At 38.0% G+C, this 26,515-nt stretch overlaps 1 long non-coding RNA gene across 1 annotated transcript in view; it reads left to right on the forward strand.

Moving 5' to 3' along the window:
• The first annotated feature begins 1,128 nt into the window (after window positions 1-1,128).
• Window positions 1,129-26,515, forward strand: part of LOC128312000 (uncharacterized) — a 32,526-nt gene continuing 7,139 nt past the window's right edge. Inside the window, exons 1-2 of the long non-coding RNA XR_008290767.1 lie at window positions 1,129-1,356; window positions 4,407-4,486. This is a non-coding gene — a long non-coding RNA (uncharacterized LOC128312000). The remainder of the gene's footprint in view (window positions 1,357-4,406; window positions 4,487-26,515) is intronic.

A 26,515-nucleotide genomic window follows, 5' to 3' on the forward strand; every position in this document is an offset into this window, starting at 1 on the left:
AGGCATTTTTTTTAAGTCTTTAACAACCTGTCCTGTACCTCACTGAACAAAGGTCACATCATTAGTAGGGCCCTGAGTTCATCCTGAAAAGTTAAAACTGTTAAATTAAGAACAGATCTAGGTACAGGTCTTTAAATAAAAGTGAAAGATACAAGTAAAATGCCCAAACTACTTCCTTCTTCCTGTCACATGTATGTCGCGTCCTCCACTTTCTAAGGTCAAAACCTTTTTGAACACTTACATCCATCATCTTAGTTGCATTCACCATTAGCAGTGTAATCCTTCTCTAATTAGGACATTTGCCTAAATAAAACTGCCTTAAAGAATTATAAATGTGCAAAATTTATCAAACAGAGCACCGGTGGCTTTATAGATTTAGAATATGGATACGTACGTTTCTGTGAGTAATTTGTACACTATTGAACAGATACGTGCTACGGGGTTTGGTGTCTCCTCCCCCCAAGAGTCTGTGACTCTTCAAATGTTTACCGTATATTAGCTAGCATATCTTATTTGTAAAGTGGAATACTGGACTCAATATTTGCTCTAATCACTCAAAGAGAAGGGGTTAAATGCAAGGTAAAAATGTAGATTCATAGGAAACCCCACACTTTGGAGACATCATCTCTACCTCAGAAAGCAGAGGGCACTGCTGAGTTGGGCGAGTCCCGGCAAAGAAGGAAGCAGGATCATCTTGGGTATGGAAAATGTCTAATATTTGGTGGATAGTTAAGCTGCTGTTGCACCTTCCCTGGAGAGACATTTTGCAACACCTGGCACAGTTTGAAGATGCATGTATGATTGGCCCAGAATTCCCAACTATAGGAACACATTCCATAAATATATTGGCACAAGTGAGAAAAGATGTATGCGTATACAACGTGAACCTTGAAACATTGTTGGAAGAAAAATGATCAGAAATAACCTAAATGTCAATCAGCAGAAGTAATTATATTATACACATGCCTTGAAATATCTTGCAGCTGCCAAAAAGAATGAGCTCTTCTGTACCAGTGTGGTAAATCTTTCTGATATAAAATCAAGTATTAATACCATGCAGAGGATGGTACCATTGTGATGTCATTGTGATGCCTTTTTGACATGTCAGCTTGGCTAGCCTGACCTAAAGTCCTCAGGATGCCCTATTCAAATGTCTTCAGTTAGGTACAGCTAAAGGGGTCTGCTCTCAGGGGAGCTGGAGGGCAAAAAGGAAGCTGTTGGCCATTTTGTAGCACATACAAGACTCTCCCAGTGACTCAAACACTAATATTGATGCTGCTGTGAAGGGAGTGCACAGATATGATTCAAGACCCTAATCAGTTGACTTTGGTTTAATCAGGATGGAGATTATCCAGGGTAGGCCTGATTTAATCAGTTTGTTCTTGAAACTTCCTTCCTGACCATTCCCTCTACACTGGGAGTTTCAGCTCATGATTGTGGGTTCGGTCTGCTTGTATTCTTCCCGACTGCCTGTCCTACAGACTTTAGAATTTCTTAGCTAGCCTCAACAATTGCATGAGCCAACTTCATGTAATAATTCCTAGACGTACATGTATGTATATATGTGCACATGCATGTGTGTGCTTACCCTACAAGGTTCTTCTTCTCTGGTTAAACCCTGCAGTTAGTATAAAACAAACAAACAAACAACAACCAACCAATCAACCAACAAAAAACAATGATAGGAAGAGATGCATTCCTGCCTTTTGTACTTAACCTTGTGTTTTTAACTATTCAAAGGTCATAATTTTTTTTATTATAGAAAAAAACTGCATAACACTTACCATCTCAACTATTTTTGTTTATTTAAATGTTTATTTCTTTTGAGAAAGACAGAGCATGCAGGTGAGCAGGAGAAGAGCAGAGGGAGAGGGAGAGAGAGAATCCCAAGAAGGTTCCTCGTTGTCAGTACAGAGCCTGACACAGGGCTTGAACTCACCAACTGTGAGATCATGACCTGAACCAAAATGAAGAGTTGGATGCTTAACTGATTGAGTCAACTATTCTTACATGTATAGTTCAGTAGGGTTATATTTACACTGTTGTTAAACATATCTCTAGAACTTTTTCATCTTGCAAAACTAAACGTCTACACCTTTTATTTTTTTTAATTTTTTTTTCAACGTTTATTTTTTTGGGACAGAGAGACACAGAGCATGAACGGGGGAGGGGCAGAGAGAGAGGGAGACACAGAATCAGAAACAGGCTCCAGGCTCTGAGCCATCAGCCCAGAGCCTGACGCGCGGCTCGAACTCACGGACTGCACCGCGAGATCGTGACCGGGCTGAAGTCGGACGCTTAACCGACTGCGCCACCCAGGCGCCCCATGTCTACACCTTTTAAACAACAGCTGTCCTTATGCTCCTATCCCGAGCCCTGCTAACCACCTTTTATTTTCTGTTCCTACGACTTAGACAACTTTAGATGCCACGTATAAGTAGAATCAGACTACTCGTGGCCATGCTTAATTTTAGTACCATTTTTAAATTATATTTAATAATTTTAATGCAATGTTTGAAAGTACTGCCAAGGCACAGTACCTATCCTGTAATTCCTTTCCTCTCTAGGGGAAGACTATCATAAGTATTGGTTGACTGATCACTTGATTCATTGTTTTCTGTCACTTACCACAGATCTTATTTTATACCTAACTTCCATTTATTCAGCAAATATTCATTGATTGTCAGAAAGTGTGAGCTACCAGGTTGGATACCTGGGAACATGAAGGTGAATGGGTGAAAGAATAAAAGTTTTATTTATCATATTGGCTGTCTTTGGGGCCATGGAGATCATGGAAGTAACATGGCCACCACAGTCGTAACACTGTTATTAATAACAATGAAATCCAGTGTAGAGCCCAAGGAGGGCAATCCCTATGCCCTCCTGCAAATCTGCTGATTGAATCTGGGGAAGCCAATCACCATTGCTCTGGATACTTGAAGAGACGGACATTAGGGTTGCATACTCTGTGAGCTGCGTTGATTGATGTCATGTGCTCTAGTACTAAACAATTCATTGACACACACATTTCAGTAAACGGGAAAAAGATGTGGATAAGAGTGCAGGATGCACTACAGCCTAGGTCATTTCTTGACTGTGTTTAATTTTATGCTAACTCTTTAGTCAACTGGAAAACATAGAGAATTTGCCTTGATTCATTCTCCTTCTTATATCTGGATAGGCAAATATTACCACCATCAACATGATAATATTATGAATGATAACTTAAGCCATTCATTGAGAACTCACTCTGTGCCACATGTTGTTCTAAGTCTTTTCTGTGGATGGATCAATTTAACTTTAACAAAACCCCTGTGAAGTAGGTGAATATCATTATCCCCATTTTTCCAATTAAGGAACTAGGGTTTATAAAAGTTATGAAATGTGCTTATGGTCAAGCAGAGCCTGGGTCCTGGGCCACTATGTGTGTTGCCCTGAGTACATGTGTTGAGGTGGGTATAGAGATGAAGTGTATCAAGCCTCTGCCCACGAAGGTAAGTGGAAGGCAGCAGACATAAATAGTGAGGTGCAATTCAAAGCAGGATGGTATGAGGATCACAAGAGACACCGAAACAAAGGAAAACAGAATGGAGATGTTCAGGCTCTTGCTGACCCTGTAGTCAGAAGTCACACATGCTTCAACAAAGCTGGCATCATTCAAAACAGATGGCCTGCTGGTGAGTGATTTTAGAGTCAGTTTATAAATTGCACTGTGGGCATGCCCATGTTTGTACAAGCAAGCGCATTGTTTTGGAAACTCCATACCATTCCATTTCTACACTAGGATCATGGTGTTTTCACAGTTCTTGGCTCATACTGCATGGCTATTCAATAAATATTAATAAATAGTTTATTGTAGATAGTATGGCTTTTCAATTCCAGAAGACCTGGGTTCAAATACTATTCCATGGATAAGTTACTCGTCTCTGATATGTAGAGTCCTTATCTATTAAACGGGAAACTGTAGTAAGATACAAACCTTCTGAGGTTGTTTCAGGGATGAAATGAGAAATTCAAGCAAAATGAATAGCATCATGTCTGGCACACAATAATTGCCTGGTAAATAGATGCTATGATTGGGTTATTAAAATGATGACCCAAAAGCATTCTGAAGGATTAAGCTAAGAGAGTGCCCAAATAGACTACTTTGGAAAACATATACTCCATTGTATGGATGACTCCCAGTATATGTTAAATGATGAGCCATGTTTCTTTAAAATGTTATGCTATAAAGTGGAAAATATACAGGCTATCTAAATTGGGCATAAAAGCAAGGAAAGAAAGTTTGCTTTTTGTAATTCCCTTGTACCTTCAGTGAGAGATTGGTCTAGCATATGAAATGGTATGTTGATAAACTCTGAACTATGTAATAAACCCAAACTAATCCAAGCTTTCTCTATACCTAGGGAGTGGCACAGCCTGGATTTCATCTTGTCAGATTCTGGAATTTCAGCACTGACAAGTGTATTCCTATCCTGTTCCTGTGGTATGTATTCCTATCGTTTTCTCATACCACACTTCCTGACTGTGGGCATTGTATTCCTCTGACCTGCTTGCTCAGCCATTGATAGAGAAAGGGACACAGAAAGGGGCTGTAAGGTTGTCAGCGGGTGGTTGGGGATGAAGATCATACATCCACATGCAAATCCACTTTGTTTTCCTAGCAATTTCCTCTCTGCCTTCCCCTCCCAAATGCAAGCTGGAGTCTGAAAGCTGCTTGAACATTATGACTGTTATAGAACCAAGCTATAATTTTCAGGCTAATGGAAGACATATTGGCAAAAGTTGACATTAAGTGGAACTAATTGCACTGTAACCGCTAAATAACTAAGAAATAACTACCCTGTAATTTATGGTTCTGTGTGGACTATTCAGTAACTTTGGAGCTCTTTGTAGAACAAGGAGCTCAGTGACCCATGAGCTGCCAAACTTTCCATCATTCAGGGGGCTCTAGAAGCCGAAGTTCGTGTGTTCCACAAATATGCGAGGCTGCAGTTTACAAAGGCAACCTCTCCTACTCTGTGGATAATGGCTTCACTCTGATGCTTAGTGGATGGGAATTGTGCATGGTAGAGTCTTTGTGGCAGGTCCATTGTAGGTTGAAATCCCAAGCCTAGTGCATACTTAAGAAGTATGTCTTTTATAATATAATTCTGCTAATGGATGGACATTATGCCATAGACAAAATAAATTTAAAAAGAAAATAAGGGCAAGTGATGAGGCATAAAGAATATTAATCTCAAAAACAAAAGTCCAGGACTGGATGGCTTCACAGGTGAATTCTACCAACCATTTTTTAAAGTTTATTTATTTATTTTTGAGAGAGAGAGACAGAGAGAGAGAGAGAGAGAGCAAGTGGGGAAGGGGCAGAGAGAGAGGGAGAGAGAGAAGCCCAAGCAGACTCCAGGCTGCCAACAAAGAGCCCAACACAGGGCTCAAACCCACGAACCATGACATCATCACCTGTGCCCTGGGGCTCAAAACCACAAACCCGTGAGATCATCACCTAAGTCAAAATCAAGAGTCAGCACTTACCTGACTGAGCCACACAGGAACCTCTCTATCAAACATTTAAAGAAGAGGTAATACTTATTCTCAAACTATTCAAAAAAAATAGAAAAGGAAGGAAAACTTTCAAATTCATTTTATGAGGCCAGTATCACCCTGATACCAAAATCAATAAAGACACCACACACAAATGCAAAAGAACTACAGGCCAGTATCTCTCATGAATATAGATGCAAAAATCCTCAACAAAACATTAGCCAACCAAATCCAACAATACTTTAAAAAATCATACGCCACAAGCAAGTGGGATTTATCCCCAGGATGCAAGGGTGTTTCAATTTTTGCAAAAATAATCAACATGATACATGATATCAATAAGAGACAGGGTAAGAACCATATTGTCATTTCAGTAGATGCAGAAAAATCATCTGACAGTACAGCATCCATTCATGATTAAAAAAAATTCTGCAAAGTAGGTCTAGAGGGAACATCTCTCAACATAATAAAGACCTTATATGAAAAACCCATCATACTTCATGGTGAAAAACTGAGAGCTTTCCCCCTAAGGTCAAGAACAAGACCTTTACATTTTTATTCAACATAGCATTGGAAGTCCTAGACACAGCAATCAGACAAGAGAATGGAATAAAATCCATATTGTTAAGAAGTAAAACTTTCACTATTTGCAGATGACATGATACTATATACAGAAAACCCCACAGACTCCACCAAAACAACTCCTAGAGCTGATAAATGAATTCAGTAAAGTCATAGTATACAAAATCTATGTGCAGAATTTTGTTTCATTCCTATATGCTAATAATGAAGCAGCATAAAGTGAAATTAAGAAAACAATCCCATTTACAATTGCACCCAAAACAATATCTCAAATAAACTTAACCAAAGAGGTGAAAGACTTGTACTCTGAAAACTATAAAACATTGATGACAAAAATCAAGACACAAATAAATGGAAAGACATCCTCCGTTCATGGGTTGAAGAACAAATATTGTTAAAAGGTCTGTACCACTCAAAGCAATCTACAGATTTAATGTAATCCCTATCAAAATACCAATAGCATTTTTCACAGAACTAGAACACGTCATCCTAAAATTTGTATGGAAACACAAAAGACCTTGAATAGTCAAAGCAGTCTTGAAAAAGAAAAACAAAGCTGGTGGTATCACAATTTCAGATTTCAAGTTACATTACAAAGTGGTAGTAATTAAAACAGTATGGTACTGGCATAAAAATAGACACATAGATCAACAGAATAGAATAGAAAACCCAGAAGTAAACTCATAATGATATGGTCAATTAATCATTGACAAAGGAATGAATATACAATGGGAAAAAAACAGTCTCTTGAACAAATGGTGTTGGGACAATTGGACAGCCGCAAGCAAAAGAATGAAACCATAACACTACTTTCACCACACACAAAAATAAACTCAAAATGGGTTAAAGACCTAAATGGGAGACCTGAAACCATAACAGTCCTAGGAGAGAACACAGGCAGTAATTTCTCTGATATCAGCTATAGCAACATTGTTCTAGATATGTCTCCTGAGGCAAGGGAAATAAAAACTAAACTATTGGGATTACATCAAAATAAAAAGTTTCTGCACAGTGAAGGAAACAATCAACAAAAATTTTAGCAGCCTACCGAATGGGATACGATATTTGCAAATGACAAATCTGATAAAGGGCTAGTATCCAAAATATATAAAGAACTGATACAACTCAACACTTAAAAAAACAAATGATCCAATTAAAACATGGGCAGAAGACATGAACAGACATTTTTTCCAGAGAAGACATACACATAGCCAACAGATACATGAAAATGTGCTCATCATCACTTACCATAGGGAAATGCAAATCAAAACTACAAAGAGATATTGCCTCACACCTGTCAAAATGGCTAAAATCAAAACCACAAGAAATAACTATTGGCGAGGATGTGGAGAAAAAGAATTCTCTTGCACTGTTGGCTGGGAATGCAAACTAGTGTAGCCACTATAGAAAAACAGGATGGAGGCTCCTCAAAAAATTACAAATAGAACTACCCCAAGATCCAGGAATTTCAATACTGAGTATGCACCCAAAAAATACAAAAAGATACATACACCTCTATGCTTATTACAGCATTATTTACTATCGCCAAACTATGGAGGCAGCCCAAGTGTCCATAGATACATCAGTAGATAAATGGATAAAGAAGATGTGATATATCTCTATCTATCTATCTATCTATCTATCTATCTATCTATCTATCTACCTATCTATCTATCTATCTGCCTGCCTACCTACCTACCTACCTACCTATATCTACCTATCAATATAGATCTATAATGGAATATTATTTAGTCATAAAAAGAATGAAATCTTGCCATTTGTAACAACATGGATAGAACTAGAGAGTATAATGCTGAGTGAAATAAGTCAGAGGAAGATAAGTACCATGGGCTCACTAATATGTAGAATAAGAAACAAAATAAATGAGCAAAGTTAAAAAAAAAAAAGGAGAGAGAGAGAGAGAAAGGTGGGGAGCTGGGTGGCTCAGTCAGTTAAGCAGCCAACATTGGCTCAAGTCATAATCTCGTGGTTTGTGAGTTCGAGCCCAGTGTCGGTCTCCGTGCTGACAGCTCAGAGCCTGGAGCCTGATTTGGATTCTGTCTATCTGTCTGTCTCTCTCTCTGCCCCTATCACACTTGTGCTCTGTCTGTCTCTCAGAAATAATAAATGAATAAACTTTAAAGAGAGAGAGAGAGAGAGAAAGATAAATCTAGAAACAGACTCTTAACTATAGAGAATGAAGTGATGGTCACCAGAGAGGAGGTGTGTGGGGATGGGTGAAATAGGTGGAGGGGATGAAAGAGTACACGTATCGTGATGGAAAAAATAAATAAAACAATAATAATAAATTGATTAAATCCTGAAAAAAAAAAAAGAATATTACTTTCATCTGGATGACAGCTGTCACTTCTACCTAGGCTACAAATTCTATCCTTCCAAACCATCTTCTGAGCCACAGCCCTAACACGGCACTCCATTAATTTTCCATTTACTAGTGTGATAATCTGATATCATCATCACCCATTTTTCTTTCCCACCCAGGCTGTGTCCCTAGTTCTGCTTCCCAGTTACCATTTATCCTCCAAAAACAAAAACATGCTCAGACCACTTCCCTTACATAAACTCCTTAAATGCCCTCTGTGATTCTGCAACACTAATTACAAGAGATGCATCTCTAAATACATACATACATACATAAACAAACAAATAAATGAATAACAAAGGGATAAAATATCTAAATCTGTCTATATGTATCTCTAATCAACCTAATGTAATATCTAATCTAATCTAATCTAATCTATCAGGTTAAATACATTTTTACAATGCTGAATAGTGTGTCCCCATCTTACAAAGGCCCTAAGAATGCTTGTAGAAAAGAATCTTGTTTAACATTGTTTCAGTTAGTTTTGTTCCATCTTTGGCCATAAAATTCACGAGTGTATGCAAGTATATGTGTATGTTTGTGCGATTGTGCAGGTGAGTAATGCCTCTCTTTACACGCTTATCACTCCATTTCAACATAGCGTGCTTGCGTTTGAGAGATGTATTAAAGGAAAAAGTAAAAGGAAAAATAAAACTAGATCATTAATATGAATGGCAGTAGTTTGGGTAAAGTACTAGGTGATAATAGCATCCACGTGTTTACTGTTTTTACACTTGACAACTTACTTTCTTAACTTCAATTTCGTCATCTGTAAAATGGGTACACTGTTATTTATTCTCCAATCACAAATGGTTCCTCTGATGATACATTAAAATACATATTTCAGAAATACTTTGAAAATGCGAGAGTTCTCAAGAAAGGAGGTGATAATCGTATTCAACATGTCTGAAGACTAGAAGATACTGCTCCTATCACATTTATTCTTCCCCCAAAATATATCTCGTATTCTCCAGCTGGCTAAAATATAACTATCTAAAGACCAAAAAATGATTTTTAAATTTTAATTTGACATTTTAGAGAGTGGCTTCTATAAGTTATTTTACTAATTTCCTTTTTGAAAAACTAATTGTATCATATTTGCACATAATTGAACTACTTTCATGAGACAGAATCATCATTATACATTCATGTGCATGCCGAATCATTTTCAATCTCCCTCTAGAAGTTTCAGCACATTGTACGTTCTGTTATTTTCCCCTGGTTCTATTTGTTTTGTGTCATTTCTTACTCTTTCCCATCAGTTACACAGCCTGCACTGTCCTTACTGATTTCACTGTGTCTTTGCCTAAGACTGCCTTTAAACATGTGCTGAAATGACTTGCCTCTTATAAAAATAAAAATAAAAAAACAGAGACATGAATATGTTTGTTTTACTTAAAAGGAAAGTGAAAACAAATGGGACCTAGGATCTTCTTTCTCATGAAAAAAAATGTATGGACATCACTGCATAGATTTTGAGATACTGGTTTTTATCTGCTCAGAAATCTTTTATTATTTCTCCTCTTTTTCATTTCAGACTGCATTATTGTAAAGAAATGGCATTGTTGTTTGGGTGGGGGCCAGACAAGGGAGGGATAAGATAACATTATACATACCAATAGAGTGGGGAACAGTGAAGAAGGGTGAGACAGGATAGAGGAGAAGAAAGCAAGACAGGATGAAAAAACAGAACATCAGAGTAGAGAGAAGGCAAGAGAAGAAGATTCTTGGTATTAATCTTCTCTTCTCACCTATTTATTCCACCTGTATTATGATCTCCAAAGGAAGATTCTACCCGAATGTATAAGAATGTTCCTCTTGTGAAAGAATTCCAACTATTCTTTAATCAAACTAATATTTGGTATGTGACATAATAGTTACTTTGAAAAATGGACACTGGCATTCACATGTAACACAATTTTCCTATGACCAGAGCTCCCCTTTAGAATAGACTGATTTTTTTTCCCAGTTGGGCGGGGGCAGTAGATATAAGTTCTTAGTGTTTCCCTTGTTGTAGGTGAGGCTTCTGTTAAGGAACTTCAGATATTCTCTCTCTCCATATCCTCTGCTGCTACAGTGAGATTTTTGAAGCAGGGAGCTGGTGAGAATTAGCATGTCCTCTACATTTTCTTTGCATACTGTTTTAATTCCTTGAAAAAAATCTAAGTAGACCTTTACAATCTGAATCCAGAAATTCTGTTTTTCAAGATTTTGATCTATATTATCTAACTCAGTCAGTGCTTCTTGGATTTTAATATGAACACAGATTACTTTGGGATTTTGTTAAAATGTAGATTCTAGTTTAGTGTGTTTGGGATGTGTCCAGGACTCTACATTTCTTTCATGGTATTTAATTTATAAGGTTTGCATAATGATTAAATGAGATAAAACTTAAAAGCTCTAAAAGGACCATTCATATAAAAGCTGAGGGTCATTGTTATTTTCTGATTATATATACATATATAATCAGAAAATATATCAGATTATATATATTTATTATATATCTATATATAATTATATTTATTTAAAAAATATATATATATATATAAATACACACTAGAACATCCAGAGTACAGTTGAAGAGATGTGATGGATTTCCTTCTTTTTTTTTTTTTAAGTAAAAACATTTGGTATTTGAAAATCTGGGTTCCAGTCTTGTAGCTTTTGGGTAAGCTACCACTTGAGTCGACACTTTGTGCCACGTAGAATGGGAATGATTGCTCAGAAGGATTACAGCAGAAGACGTATATAAATTCCCTGTCATTGATTCTGACACATAAAAGGCAATCAATGCATTGCCATTGTTTTATTATATTGTTGCAAAAGGCACAAGATATAGATACTGGTATCTCTGTCATTTTGCCCAACTTGAATGTATCAAGATGCCCTGCAGGGTGCCTGGCTGGCTCAGTCATTTAAGCCTCTGACTTAAGCTCAGGTCACGATCTCAGAGTCTGTGAGTTCGAGCCCTGTGTCAGGCTGTGTGCTGACAGCTTGGAGCCTGGGGCCTGCTTTGGATTTTGGGTTTCCCTCTCTCTCTGCACCTCCCCTACTTGCACTTTGTCTCTCTCTCTCTCAAAAATAAATAAGCAAAAAAAATTTTTAAAGATGTCTTGCAGTTGGATCCAGAGACTCGAAAAAGAAAAAAAAGAAATAAGGAAAGAGATTAACATGACAAATGGAAACTTTTTACGTATAATTGAAACAAAAGATATTCGTGACTAAGATGATAATGGGGAGTATTTTGAGACCTTACACTCCAACCCCAGTTTATTTCCAATAAAAATAATAAGCAGTGTTCATAGCAATTACAATGATAGAATGGAAATGTTTAAACCTGTGTATACTTATTCAGAGTTGCTCAACCTGAATTAAGTTGAAGTCTCTGTTGGTGCTACCTATGAAGAAAAAGGTTTTCTATGGAAATTAAGAATGTAAAGTACATTAATGTGGAGGAAGTGGAGGATGGAGAGTGGACAGGTAGAACAATGCTTACCTTTAGTAGTTGGGTCATTTGTTGCTCACTTTTTGTTACACATATTAAATTTATTTTCCTGGCAATGCCTTCTACTCAGAAGTTTTAAAAGTAGCCCTTGCTACAGAAAGTAATATATAAATGTATTCTTTGGAGCCAAAGCATAAGAGACTCTTAAAAACTGAGAACAAACTGAGGGTTGATGGGGGGTGGGAGGGTGGGTGATGGGTATTGAGGAGGGCACCTGTTGGGAGGAGCACTGGGTGTTGTATGGAAACCAGTTTGACAATAAATTTCATATATTGAAAAAAAATAAATGTATTCTCTGTAGCAGGGGTGGGTAACTAAGCTAAAGGACGAAATCTGGCCCTCCACCTATTTTGGCAGATAAAGTTTTATTGGAAACAGCCATGCTCACTCATTTGCGTATTATCTATGGCGGCCTTCACACTGCAACAGCAAAGCTGAGGAATTTTGATAGAGACTGTATGGACTACAAAGTCCAAACTATTTACTATCTGACCTTTTATAGAAAAAGTTTGTTGCAATCTTCTCTAGAGGAAAAGAAATAGAACATTTGTCAACAGCCTACTATATGCCATGTACTTCATCCGTGTTATTTTTTATTAATTTTTCTTAATGTTTATTTATTGAGAGAGAGAGAGAGAGAGAGATAGACAGAGCATGAGTGGAGGAGAGGCGGAACAAGAGAGAGACACAGAATCCGAAGCAGACTCCAGGCTCTGAGCTGTCAGCACAGAGCCCTACGTGGGGCTCAAACTCACGAACTGAGAGATCATGAGCTGAGCCGAACTCTGACACTCAACCAGCTGAGACACCCAGGCATCCCATTCATCCATGTGATTTTAATGAAATCCATTTCATAAAAATCTCTTTAATCACTTTTATTTGCCAGTAAGTGTTACAGATGCAACAATAATCGGTAAGACACAGTCACTACCAACTTATACTATGGAGGTGAGTAGATGTGATGACAGTTAATAAGAATTCTAGAATGCTATGGCCTCACCTAGTTAGAATATCTAGTTGATGTGGTCATGGAACACAATACAACTTTGAGATAAATATCATTATCCCCCTTTTAACAGGAAAGAAACTGGGACTCAGACAGTCCCATCTTCCTCATCTTCCCTGTCTTGCTACATTTTCTGGATTCAGGAAAATTTCTATAGCTCTGACCATCTTTCTGGCATGTTACCATTCCTTAAGTCCATTTTCTGTTTGGATTTGTGCTTTTCTAGTGCCTGACCCACCTGCCTTAATGTTCTCACCGATATCTCATTTATGTGTCTTGAGGTGAGGTTTCTCATGATCCCTGGATCCGGTTTGACCACATCATTTCTACTCTCAGTTTCTCTCAGTATTCCTGAGCAAAAGAACCCATAATCCCCCATTAATCAACCACTTTGGATCTAATGATAGACAAACATTGAATAACTCCAGTTAATTTAACATTGGGATGCATATGGATACTGCTGATTATCAGTCTTGCTTATTTCTTTGGCAATTCTATGAGGAAAAATATACTAAAAGCACTATAAGGAAGACCCTTGTACATGGAATCAGTAAACCTGGTTTTAGGTCTTACCTCTATGACTGTTATGTTCTCATTTGCAAAATTCAGATAATTATAGGTATCTTACAGACTTACTGTGAAGTTAAAATGAGCCAAGTTCTGTGATGGCACTTTGTATAAATATAGGTAATTGCACATATATAGGGGGATGGTATTAACGTTAATTTTACTATTAGGTATTGTGTAAATGCATTTATGCTGTCATGCTAATAATTTAATATTGCAATGTGATAAAAGTGGGGAAAAAAGAACATGGGATATTAGAAGCAAAATATGAGTACAAAGTACTGTTTTGGGAGAAAATAGAAGCAGAGCATAACTAAGAGGATCCAAAAGACACAATGTCAAAAGGCCTGTAATCTATGGGAAAACCAGGGACAAAAGGAACACACACCCCATGCCTTACTCTCATCTTAGGACCTAGAAATTGCTTTTTTAACTCAAAGGAACTGGATGCTTCCTCCTTCTTAATACATACTCTATTGTTTATAAAATCTAATGTGTTTTACCAATGACATATAATGTTTTACTTTTTTCTTTTTTATGATCAGTTTTTATTTAAAACTTGTGTATAGGTTGATTGTAAATGTGTGTGAGTTCCTTTTGGGGGTGATGAAAATGTTCTAAAATTTGATTGCGGTGAGGTTGCATAACTGAACATACTAAGAAACACTGAGTCGTACACTTTACACTGATCCACTATGGCACTCATTGTGCTATTCACATGGGAGGACTGATTTTTTTTTCCCCACTTGGGATTAGCATGCCAAGATGACTTACTTTGGCCAATGAACTATGAATAGGAGTGTCATGAGTCACTTAAAGATGGAGGCTTTATGAGCTGCTATGTGATTTGACACATTTCATTTTCCACATTGATAATCATAGCAGAAAATGCTGAGAGGAAGCCTCCATCAGACTGTGCTTCAGCTCATCCCTGTTGTACAGTATAAGCAGGAATTAACCTTCAAAAATTTTTTTATTTAAAGTTTTTAATGTTTTTAATGTTTATTTATGTTTGAGAGAGAGAGAGCGAGAGAGAGAGAGTGAGAGAGAGAGAGCGAGCAATCTGGGGAGGGGCAGAAAGAGAGGGAGATACAGAAACCAAGGCAGGCTCCAGGCTCTGAGCTGTCAGCACAGAGCCTGATGGGTGGCTTGAACCCACAAACCACAAGATCATGACCTGAGATGCTTAACCGACTGAGCCACCCAGGCACCCCTTAAACCTTTTCTTTAATCCATTGAAACATTGGTGGTGTTTGTTACCCAACATAACCTAGCCAATCCTGACTGATACATCTAACCAGCCACAGACTAAACTGAAAAGCTCTAAGCCTTCCTTACAGAAGAATTGGCAATGACAAGCTCACCACATACAACAGAGCAGGCCAACATGTAGGCAGCTCCAGTCGTACTTCTAGGAAGGACAGAAAGTTAAGTGTTTTCAATGTCTTCTCCACCTTTCACCAACTAAATAAGCCCCTCCCTGAAGAGTAAGGAGGAAAAAGAAAGGTCATAATTTATTCAAGTAAAAGTTCCAGCACTGATGCATGATTCCATGGGAATGGAGTTTCCTCCTGAATAAGGAGGTAATTCACTTAAACTCCCCAAGAGGATTTGAGCTCTCCAATAAGAAGTGTTATAGCTCTCTGCCACGACCTCCCTCCCTCCTATCCTTTGTTTTCCTTTCTTCTTCTCCTTCTCCTCAGGTTGTGCAGATTAAGTGAGGTGATGTATGTGAACATGCTCTGTAAATTGCAAAGTGCTACATTAATATTAGTTATGATTTTTCTGTTCTGTGAAATGAGTGCAACATTCCCTGCCCTGTTCACCTCCCACAGTTATACAGAGTCTCACTCAGATGGGAAGATGCAAGTAAAATCACTTCATAAATTTTAAATACCCACATGTATCTAAGCCATTAGTATTATTTTAATATGTGTTCTTATCAATAATGCATGTATTTATTTACTACCGTACTCTAAAACTTACTAAATCTCTAGTGTTGAACTAATGACTCTTCCGCTGAGAAAAGTTCCCCTTTTCTGAAGAATAGAGAGAAGGATGGTATCTACCTGTTAAGGACAGAATAAGATTACATGTACATTGCTTCACAGAGTTTGGAATTTTGTCCCCCATGATGTATGACTATTAGCATTATGCTCATCTTTATAAGGGCTGTACGATGTTTTATTTTGGGGCAGCGCCTCATGGATACTATTTTATTCATCCTTGGCTGGGAGATGATTTGATTACCTGAGATAAGTCAGCGTTAAATGTGAAAAAGAGCACTGTCTTTACAAATGTGCATTTTGGGGCACCTGGGTGGCTCAGTTGGTTAAGCTTCCAATTCTTGATTTTGGCTCAGGTCACGATCTCATGGTTCGTGAGTTTGAGCCCCATGTCAGGCTCTGTGCTGACAGCACAGAGTCTGGTTGGGATTTTCTGTCTCTCTCTGCCCCTCCCTAGCTCATTCCCTCTCTCCAAAATATATGTGTTTATCAATAAACATAAAAAAATAAAACAAATAAAGTGTGAATTTAATCTACATACCTCAACCCAGCTTTTGTCAGTAATAACAGTGATGCATTGATCTCTATCTATTTAAGATGTATTATTTTCACCTATCAATTTGTCTTCAAATTTCAACATGAGGTTGGACCTCCTGAGAGCCTACAGTGTACAGAGCCCCTCTGCCAACCCTCAGTGGACACTCGATATAACAGGTAAAACTAAACCTTTTCTTTAGGACATCGGAATGTTGGTGTTATTTGTTACATAGAATGACCTAGCTCATTCTAACCAACAGATCTGGCAAGTTATAGGTCAAGCTGCATAATTTAAAGCCTCCCCTGCAGGAGACTTCGCTTTGACAAGAGTAGAGGAAAAGAGTGGTGCTTATAGACTCCCTAAGTTCCCAAAACTTTGATTAATAGAGATGACTGACATGACTCAGAGTTAATGCTTCGAGTTAATGCTCAGAGTTAATTAGTCCATTGCCATTTGCAGTACAAAAGCCTACTTACACTTCTTAGTAAAGACAATGACAAGCAAAAGAGAAGGAAGAAAGATAGGGTGGAGGAAATAAATCGATGTGAGGAATTTTAAGGCTGATTGCTACACGAGGTCATTTTTAGTTCCATGTGTCATATTTGGCAGCCATGGGTAGCATAGTTACTGAAGTTGGATTTCTTTGCAACAAAGGGAAATTAAACCAATGCTATAAGAATGCACCTGCCCCACTTACTACCACCCAATGAAAAGAAATGAGATTGAGTGATCCAAAGCTCTTTTTGGATTTAATACCACTAGTTTGGGTCTTCGTTTAAAATTGAGACAAGGGTCAAGAAGAATGTTGCATTTTCATCTTCTTTTGAAGTTCCGAGAAAAATCCGCAATTTGAAAGGTGGGTAAAAAGAAGCACATGTAAGACCTGGTGAGAGCCTCACTGTTTATACAAATAAGCACAGATGCGGTTGAGAAAACAGACAGGGCTTGAACATTAAACCAGAAAGGCAGTGAAACAACCCTCTCCTGGATTCATGATCTAGATACAAAAAGTAAACATGGCAGTTGGGAGCTTTCAGAAATTAGAGCCACTCGACCATTAAGGATATGGAAAGATAGAGGGGTCTAACATTGGTTGAACACATACTGTGTGACAGGAATTGTACCACCTGCCTGTGAGCCCCATTTTCCCCAATAATTTTATAAAGCACTTGTCGTTTGATGGATATCTGCTAGGAATTTCACAGGTAACATCTCATTTAATTGTTACGACAAGTCTGAGTCAATTATCTCCTATTTTCAGATGAGGAAAAAGAAGCTCAGAAGAGTTAAGTGAATGCTATCAGTCAGTCAGCCAGCCAGCAAGTGGGGAATATTGAGATTTGAATCCCAATCTGGTTGACGTCCGAGCTCAGGCAATTTCTACAAGGCCAAACTATCCCCCGGAGGTTTTCTTGCGTCTCCTCCTGCAGAAGGTATAAAGCTCTTCTACAGAAGAGGGTCCCTCTGCTGACCTACCATTTAGACCAGGACTAACAAAGTCTTACAAAAAGCTGAATTCCACAGGATGTTTCCTTGAATTGGAACAGAATCTGCTTCTTTGCAACTTCTGCTCATTGACACTAATGGAGTCTTCCGAAACAACACAGAACAATAGCCATTTCTAGATTGGAAATAGCGATTTCCTTGCTCCTCAATCTTCACTAGGATACTTCCTGACCCCTTTAATCATTAGTTCAATGTTCCTTTAAATGTGACTGCTATAAAGGGACCACTCTGTGTTTTGCATAGAGAAATGTGCCCATTTGCTTTTCAATCATTCACTGAGTACAGCATTCAGATTTAAAAGTTTCAGTAGAAGATTCATCAAACAAAATTCTCTACCGCATAGACTTCTCTGTTTATAATCATTTGCATTTCCCAATTGTCAGAGAAGTGATATAAGCTGCAGTGAAAAAATGACATTTCATTGACACACAGTGGACAATAAAATGACATAATTATGTCCAACTCACATGAATATTTTAGAACTATGCCCAGAGAATGTTAAATAAATCTCTTAAAATTCTGCAACTGCAGCAAGCTTTCGGTTTTCTATTTTGCTCCACTTTGGCTTTTTAAAGGAATTTTGTCAGTAGAATCATGAGGTCTATTCCTTTTATTTTGCCATCTATCCAATTTCTATCATTCTCTAAGGAGCTCAATGTATTTATCCCTTTGACTCCCATGGATTATTTATTAAACACATGTTTTTAACTTGTTAATCTTAGAATTTGAATTTTGCTTTCTCCCACTTAAAGAAAGCAGCATTATTGTTTAAGAAGTGTACAGAATACAGCGATTATTCTTTTTCCTTTCCTTTTTAAACGTTTTTGCTCTCATTGTACACTACCTGACCGTTGTAATCTAAGGGGCATACCTCTACCTGTAGGTAGCTCTTTTGCAGAGTGTCTGACGTGCAGAAGACCCTCAGTAGAGTTGGAAAACAGACAGATTTCTGGGAATTCCAATCTGCTATAGAAAAGATTCTTGCATAACAGGCAGGATGGAGCACAAAGAACAGCCTTTTAATTTCTAAGATTCGGTGATTTTTAAAGGAATGGAACTTGGGCAATATAAGATCGTCAATAACTCCTGAATGTCTCTCCATTGTCCTCTAACGCAATTTAAAAGTTTTTTTTGCAACATTTACAGTGTGGGGGATAAACAGACCCCTGCCTGTGACTTCACCCCAACTGTTCTCACACTTGTTCCTGCCACATCATCCCCATTGGCTTTATTTCAAACCCCCAAACGAGTTGAACTTTCACACATCAGAGGCTTTGCACAGGCTATTCTCTTTTCTTGGAATGCTCTTCTCCCACTTGGTTAAGTTCCTCACTCATAAACTCTCACTTAAATGTCACTCTCCTAAAGAGGCCTTCCCTGTGTATCCCCAGCACAACACCAACTACATAGTGGTCCTTCATACCAATAAGCTGAATTATTAAACAACAACCACCCACAATGTGCATTATCTTTACTTCACTAAGTGGGATACAAAAAATAAGACATGCCACTGAAGAAGCTTTACATTAAGGCTAAAACCAAAACATGGTCTTAGCTTGTTTGATGAAGTTATTCTTCTTATTGGGTGTAGTCACATAACATCTTCTTTTGTGAGAAGGAGCTAACTTCCTTCAAGCAATCTTAGAGTGGTAGATGAAATTTGGGGTACACGTCAATGAGTATGAGGATATATGTCCCTTCATCCAACAGATCTAGGCTTTATGACTAAGTTTGTATCTGTGTCTGGTACTTGGATTAGCACCACGAAGGGATGGTTGGGTCTGTTCTCATTCACTTCATGGATGAGGAAACAAAGAAGTACTGATGTGAATTTGTGTGCACTTCATCAACTAGATGGGACATGGAGGAGCCAGGATGAAATTCTGCTAAATTTTTGGTCTCTGGCTTTTTCTTTATTAAATGTAAATCCCTCAAAAGGAAGGGCAGTACCAGTTGCCCATACTGACAAGGAAGGGGACAAGTATCACAATCTTCGTCTTCGTGATGGGAATGGCCATCACCTCAAAGAATGGCTGCCAGTCCAGAGTTCAGGTTCAGATGATACATCATACTGATCAGCCAGATGAACCCTACCTTATACCTTAAAGAGAAGGCATTCTACAGTTGTAGGATAGGCATGCATAGAGTTAGATAACATGCATTCATGCCTGTGATCAAACCAGGATAGATATGTTATACTGAGCAATACACAACTCCTGTGTTTCAAAGGCTGAAAATAACAGAGGTTTATTTCTTTCTCACACTACATGTCCATGCAGGTCAGCAGGGTGCTCTGTCATTATAGTCAATTAGGGACCCTGGCTGGTGGAGGACACTTCCCTACATATACTTTCAGGATTACCAAATACTGCAGTCTCTGACACTGCCCTGATAATTAAATACTTTCACCTCAAAATGACACATGGTATATCTGTTTACATTTTGGGGGTTCAAATACAGTTATGTAACAATGTCTAACTCAAAGAGGTAGAGAAGTACAATTTTCCTATGTGCCAAGAAGGGAGAAAATTTGGAATCTTTTTTATCAGACTTAATAATACTACAGTCTGTTTTTCTAAGGGAATAAATATATAATGTCTTCTTCCTGCTTGCAAAACATCTCTATTCCCACATGACCAGGAAAGAGAACTTAAGACTTCAATTCAAAAACTCAAGGTAATGAGGGGCGCCTGAGTGTCTCAGTTGGTTAAGTGTCCGACTTCGGCTCAGCTCATGATCTCACAGTTGGTGAATTCAAGCCCCCGCGTTGGGCTCTGTGCTGACAGCTCAGAGCCTGGAGCCTGCTTCATATTCTGTGTTTCCCTTTCTCTCTCTCTGACCCTCCCCTGCTTGTGTGCTTTCTCTCTCCCTGAAAAACAAACATTAAAAAAAAAAAAAAGGAACTCAAGGCAACTCATCCAGTCACTAATCAACTTGAAGTCTAGACCCCTGAATGGTTCCCTGCTGTCCCTTCATCAAGTCTAGAGGTTGTTCCTGTTGGTTAGAGATCTGAACTAAAAAAACTCAATTGAAAAAACATTTTATAAGCCAGTATACAACAAAATAACATGCATAGGATTACCAAAATAAACATTTGTGATTATAAATGGAGGAGACAAAATTGATGGTCTATGGCAATTCTGAAATCCTACTGGAGAGATGTGACAAGATTTCCCCTGGGAGTGACAAAGGTTCCCAGATTAGTGTCCCCTTCTGTTCCCTGGCTGGGGCCTCTATTCCTTTGTTTTCTGTGGCCCATGATGCAATCACGGTCCATTTCCTGTTAATAGAAATGGGATTCTTCCATTTCCATTAACCTCCTTGGCCACACCAAAAAAGTGGACGTCGGAGAATATACAGTATTCAGTGGTTGAGCATCTTTCTCAGTCTCTTTGTTGCTTAGGAGTTTGAGAATTGTAGTATTATTTTAAATCTCAAACAGTCATAGACTGTGATTTACTTGCAGTACTACTCACTTAAAATACTAGTAGGCTTCATATCTCTTTGAATCCAGTCATTTCTATATGCTAATACCACTCTCATTGTTATTTTCTAGATATATTTCTTAGATTTGACATATCATTGTTTGACTGCATCCTCCCCCCTCCACTGCCACTTTAACTGCAACAACTTTACAAGGGTTTCATGGGCAAGCCAAGATTTCTCTCTCTCTCTCTCTCTCTCTCTCTCTCTCTCTCTCTCCCTCTCTCTCTCTCTCTCTTTAACCCCCTGAGCCACTTGTTTTTTTTTTGCAACTGAATGCACTTACTGGATACCAAACTTAATTGTACCTTTCCTCTGAAACACCTTAATGGACTCAAGAGATTTTAACGGTGGTTGTGAAGGCTATTCCTTTCATCTGACTCTTGCTGCAAGTCTAAGTTTTTTTCAGTGTTTGTTATATTCAATGACTTTCTCAATGATACCTTTTGTAAAGACTGGATTGAACAACAGTTTCCTCTCTTAATCCTACAAATTACTAAACTTCTGGACCATCTCTACTTTCTTCTACTTAGCCAGTGATTTTCTGAACTCATCCTTTTCTTGTAGTAACTAGCCAAATGTTGCCAAAGCATCTACATCATGTACCATACCACACGAGGAGGATGATGGTGATGACGACAATGACCCTTTAATCTGAATACCTTAACACAAGTCCAGTGTGGATTGGCAAGGGCTCTCTACACATTGCTGTCTCTAAGGACCCAGGTAGTTACAGATGCCACCTAAACACAGGCTTCTATTGTCACTGTGGATATGGAAAGTAGCCATAATAAAGGAGGGCCTACCTTGTAAAATGTTCGACCCAGAGGGGAATAGAGAATGCTTCTGTTCACATCCCATGACCATGTCCAACTTCATGGAACTGAAGAATCACAACACTAAGATGTGACTGTCAGAACAAGAATCAGAAGAAATATCTAATAACCAGCCCTAATGGCCTCAACACCATATATTAATGAAGAATATTCAGTTCTCCTCCATCCCCTCCTTTGGCTCAATGTACCAGTCAAGAACGCTCAATTTAATTGGTCACCAGACTGTTTACTAAGTTAGTAGAAGTCTTCATGCCTATAAATGTAAAGAATTATGCTCTTAATGTATGTGGTTGGTAAATATTAACGGTGATTGTTCAGGTTAATGAAGAGGGAACCAGCTGTGCACAACTGGTCCTAACTGATAAGAAACACAGCTACACTTTAGCTTCCTAAAATGGGAGATACTGCCTCACCTGTGGAATACTTTGGCCAGGCTGGACTGTGGCAAACTCTGGGACCTGCTGATGGAAGTGCATTTTTCTACAGAATGTAGAATGTGTCCTTGAGGACACAGTGACTACTGAAAAAAACTTTGAACATACTTTCTCCTCTGTTGGGATGTACAGGCTCTCTGTTCAGGTGAGACTGTGGGATTTGGCCACTAGCTAGAGATCTTTTCTCTTCTCCTACCTCAAACTTTGGGCTCAGGATGCAGTGAGATTTGTTCTAAATTGTGCATCTTGTCACAAAACACAGTCTAACATGAGGATGCTGAGACAGATCTATAACCACATCACTGATCTGAGTAATGGTTTTTCTGCCCATGACTACGATTGTGACATTTGTAGTTGTGTGATTTTGAATAATATTAAATCATCTCATGCCTCAGTGTCCTCATCTTTAAGGTGGTTTGATCAATTACATATTCCTCATGGAGCTTCTATCTCTTTAAATATCTTTAAGATATTTATGAGCTACTACTTGTGTCAACTGCTATGCTTATCTTAACAATCATCATTGCTTTCAATCAAAGTAACATTGCCATCATTGCTGTTTATTGACCTGGTAGAGCAACAGGGGAAATTCTATGGGTAGATGGAAAGAGAGATTAATATCAGCCTTCAAATTATTCCACTACCTCCATTTATGAGTCAGCAGAAAATTATTTCTAGAATCAGCAATCTTCTGGGGATAACTTTACTTGCACAGACAGTTAGAATTTATCTTTAAACTACTGGTAAGGGATGATATCCATTTATTCTAGACCTAATTCCCATATAAATAGGGAGTATACAATAGGATTATGCAGCATAGGTGGCTAGTTGCTATAATATAAGGATTGTTCAAAGAGGCTTTCTACCTCTGAGTAAAGTTTGAGGACACACTTCTATCTGGAATAGCTTAAGTTGAAGCTTTTCTGGAAACAAAGTGAGTAGCTCAGCTGTCAGCGCCCAGCACAGATGTCGTGTCCTCTTAAAACCCTCCAATTTCAAAATTATCACATCCTCATTTATCAGGGAAGCACAGTAAACTAGTGGTTTAAATCATGGCAGCTGTTAGACAACTTCGGCTCACATACCTCTCCACTAGTCGCTATCTGTGTAGCCTTAGACACATTATTAACTTGAGCTCCTGCATTTCTTCATCTGTATACCACTTAGCATTACATTATCTGCCTTATAGGGTTTTTGTAAGAATTAAATACGATTATACATGTAGAACACTCGGAACAATACCTGACAAATGATATACACTCAACAACGATTTGCCATTTTTAATAGCATGGCACCTCAAATAGAATACAATTTACATGCCTACGTATTTGTCTTCTCTATTCAGACTGCGAACAGTTTGGTGTTGAAGAAAGGTGCCATTTAGCACTGCTCAGACTAATATCAACCATAATAACAGTAATAGTAAAAGCTAGCATTAACTGAACACATACCACATCCTAAGCATTTTTAGGTGATTTAAATACTGTATCTCATTTAATCTTTCTAATTAATCTTGTTAATATTGAAGAAACTGAGGTTTAGGTAACTTAGGAGCCTCCTTGAAATGGGAACACATAGCCCTTGATGATGAACCTAGGTCTATTTAGTTGCAAATCTGATGCTCTTAAACACTAAAGTCGGATTATTCCACAGTATGCAAACTGCCGCTTGGATTCTCAGTCTTTAGAATAGTGCTCATGCTCAGTGAACATTCCATAAATGTTGGTTTTTGTTTTTGTTTTTGTTTTTGTTTCCCATAAATGTGTGTTGAATTAAATGTGCTTTTAGTTTTGGGGAATGGTGATTAAATGTGATTGCTTAAATATGAATCACTTGGCTATACTGAGCATATTTTAAAGAGTTCTTCCTCTACTTGCCCATCATCCTATATTTCTTTTGTTTTTCTTTCTAAAATTCATATCTGACCCTGTTTCTCCTCTCTTGAAAACCTTCAACAGTTCTCCATTTTTTACTAGATAAAAATCCAACCTCTGGGTTTGGAATGCTAGCTTTTCATAGTCTCTTACTCTCCTTATTTAGCTTGAAAACAAAACTGGTTGAAAAGAATAAAATTGGCTAATGTGCATTCAGTGTCAGCCTTGGTTTCAGCCTATTAAATAAATTTCCTCATTTAATCTTCAAATACCTAATACTTAACCCAAGGGTAGGTATTAGTATTATTTCTGACTTACAGATGGGACAGCCGGATTAACTTGGACAAGGTCACAATACTAGAAGTGGTACAGTGAAAACTTAGACTATAGGAATCTGGCTTTAAAGCCTGTAAACTGGGTATTACTGAGTGGATGGAAGCAAATACCAAGAAACCAGTGCTCAGTTTAGAGATCAGGGAAGCTTCCCTTATGAAGTATGTTCAAAGAAGAATTTTGTCTGAAGTAGGAAGGCATCAGGTGGAGAAGACAGGGAATATAATTTTAGTAAGAAAGTACATTATGTGTGAAGGCTTGGTGGAGAGAGAGAGAGAGAGAGAGAGAGAGAGAGAGAGAGAGAATGAATATGTATTCCAAGTCTTTAGAACAATGGCTATCTCATTGAAGTCACCCAACATACACTATCTTAATTGAACTCCACCCCCCCAAATATTTATCTCTTGATCAAAATGTATACATGCACAGAGGTAATTCATGCCCTTATAGACATTAATTACCCCATTTAACAATCTCAGTGGGCCATCAAAACTGTCTGCTAAATTCATATTGCTTTTAAGTAGAAACCAGCCGTGATAGTTCACAAAGGGGATGCTGTGTACTCCTTTTTATTTGATGAAACAAATACCAACACTCCAGCTTCCATGTTCCCCCAGCCACCATCTCACCTCTTATCCCTTCAAGATCTGGGTCCCTTCCGGACATCCCCTTACATTTGGGCTCCACAGAGACAGAAAGATACAAATCCAGTTCCCATAGAAAGTGCAAATATGAAAAAACATTTCTGTTAGACAGATTGAATGTTGCATGGTCTCAGACTTGTGGATGCATCTGTCCAACCAGGCTTTTTGTTGAATTAAAACTTAGGAAGCCAGGTCAGCAAAATTTGGTGGTGCTGGACCTTCCACAGGGGTGGGAAAGCTACATTGTTAAAAAGAAGCCTTACCTGCATAGTTTTCATGGAAAGATTCATTTCTGCCTTTATGTACAAAAAATATGTAGGCATTATAAGATATATTTAGTAGCATCAATAATATTTCAGTGTTGATCATTCAAAACTTAACAATAGCAACTATTAACTGATAATAATAGGTACCACTTAAAATCAGTCACTTACTGAGCATCAGCATCTTGTTAGATTTTTAAGAAAGAGGCTGTATTTCTGAACTCCCACTTCTTCCTGTGCAGAGCCATCTCTACTCCAGTAACACTCCTGGCTTCCTGCAAGAACTTTTATTCTGAGACTCTTGTGAAGGATAAGTGAGTCAATAACTGTTGGGCATCAAACCTCGGTCTCCATTTTCAATTATTTAGACATGATTTATCACAAGTTAGTAAATACCTAAATCTTGCTCCCTTCCTTCCTTCTCCACCCAGTGATGCTGTAGGGGATCGCTTTCTACTTGTCTAAGATCCTCACTTGCCCTCTTGATGAGATTCCAGGTCCTGAGGAGGGTGGGGGTGGGGGTGGGGTTTAGCAATGAACTTTAAGAAGTCCGTTTAGCCTCACATTAATCTAAACCACACTGGTCAAAAAGTTTAAAAGTAATAAATGTAACATTTTATTTTAAACCTGCTGACTTCTGGATCTATTTCATTCTTGCATCAGAATAAAGGTAGATCTTCTTGGAACATTTATACACACACACACACACACACACACGTGCTGCTATGTATATATACTATGCACTATATATATAGATACTATAACATACACACTCTCTGTGAACATCATATAATATACACACATACATCTTAAAGTCATAATGTTGATCAAATTACATATATATACGTGTGTGTGTGTTACATATATTATATATAGATTAATCACAAATTAACTTGAATATGAGCTTATAATTATGAATATAATTTATGAATATTTTGAACATAAGGTATAATAATAACTTTAAGCTTATACATATATGCACACACACACACACACATATATGTTATTTTC

This window comes from Acinonyx jubatus, chromosome D4 (assembly GCF_027475565.1).
Source record: "Acinonyx jubatus isolate Ajub_Pintada_27869175 chromosome D4, VMU_Ajub_asm_v1.0, whole genome shotgun sequence".
Lineage (NCBI taxonomy): Eukaryota > Metazoa > Chordata > Mammalia > Carnivora > Felidae > Acinonyx > Acinonyx jubatus.